The following is a 702-nucleotide window of genomic DNA, read 5'->3' on the forward strand; positions in this document are numbered from 1 at the left end:
GGGCTGCCCCTCAGGAGCCGGGCCGCGGGCCGTACGCGCCTCGCCTCCCCGCCCTGCTCCGCTCCGGGAGGAGAAGCGGAGCCGCGAGGGGCCGACCCAGCCCAGCAGCAGCGCTCCGCATGCACGGCCCCTCGGTGCCGGCCTGGGTCACCCACCGGCCACCCGCGTTACCAGCCTCGCGGGGCAGCGTCTTTCCTGGCCCCGGCGTCCAGCCGACACTGCCTTGGAGGGAGCGAAAAGCGTTTCTGTTTTATACCAAATCTGACCACAAAAGTACCCCCTCGTGGCTACCGTCTGGGGGGGTGGTCCTTTGTATCATTCAGAAAACATGTTCAACACACAGGCAGACAAGGGTCTTTGGGTAGGTGTGCCATCTTTTAACCAATTCGTATTTGGGAAAATTGTTCTTCAGAGCTTTTGGGCACAGACACCCTTCTTCAGGCACACGAAGTGTCTGCCACCGCTACGTTCAACACACACAGTGGGGGAGATTACTCTGTCGAACGTGTTTTCTGAATGACTGTCTGGCACACACATACACACGCAGCGGGGGGATCACTTTGCTGAACATGTTTTCTGGATGATTCACACACATACATCTACCCCAGACGCTAACTGTGCAGGAGCCTAATAACACTGAGCAGTGGCATGCTGGACAAGACCCGCACTAATACGCTACTATCCAGTAGTATTAGGCTGCTG

The 702-nt window shown here is 57.8% G+C and overlaps 1 protein-coding gene across 1 annotated transcript in view; it reads right to left on the reverse strand.

Moving 5' to 3' along the window:
- Positions 1-207, reverse strand: part of MARCH1 (membrane associated ring-CH-type finger 1) — a 494748-nt gene extending 494541 nt beyond the window's left edge. Inside the window, exon 1 of the mRNA XM_025200549.1 lies at positions 156-207. The gene's annotated coding sequence lies outside the window, so the exon portion shown is untranslated. The remainder of the gene's footprint in view (positions 1-155) is intronic.
- Positions 208-702: the final 495 nt, after the last annotated feature.

The sequence above is a fragment of the Alligator sinensis genome, unplaced genomic scaffold (genome assembly GCF_000455745.1).
Source record: "Alligator sinensis unplaced genomic scaffold, ASM45574v1 scaffold49_1, whole genome shotgun sequence".
Lineage (NCBI taxonomy): Eukaryota > Metazoa > Chordata > Crocodylia > Alligatoridae > Alligator > Alligator sinensis.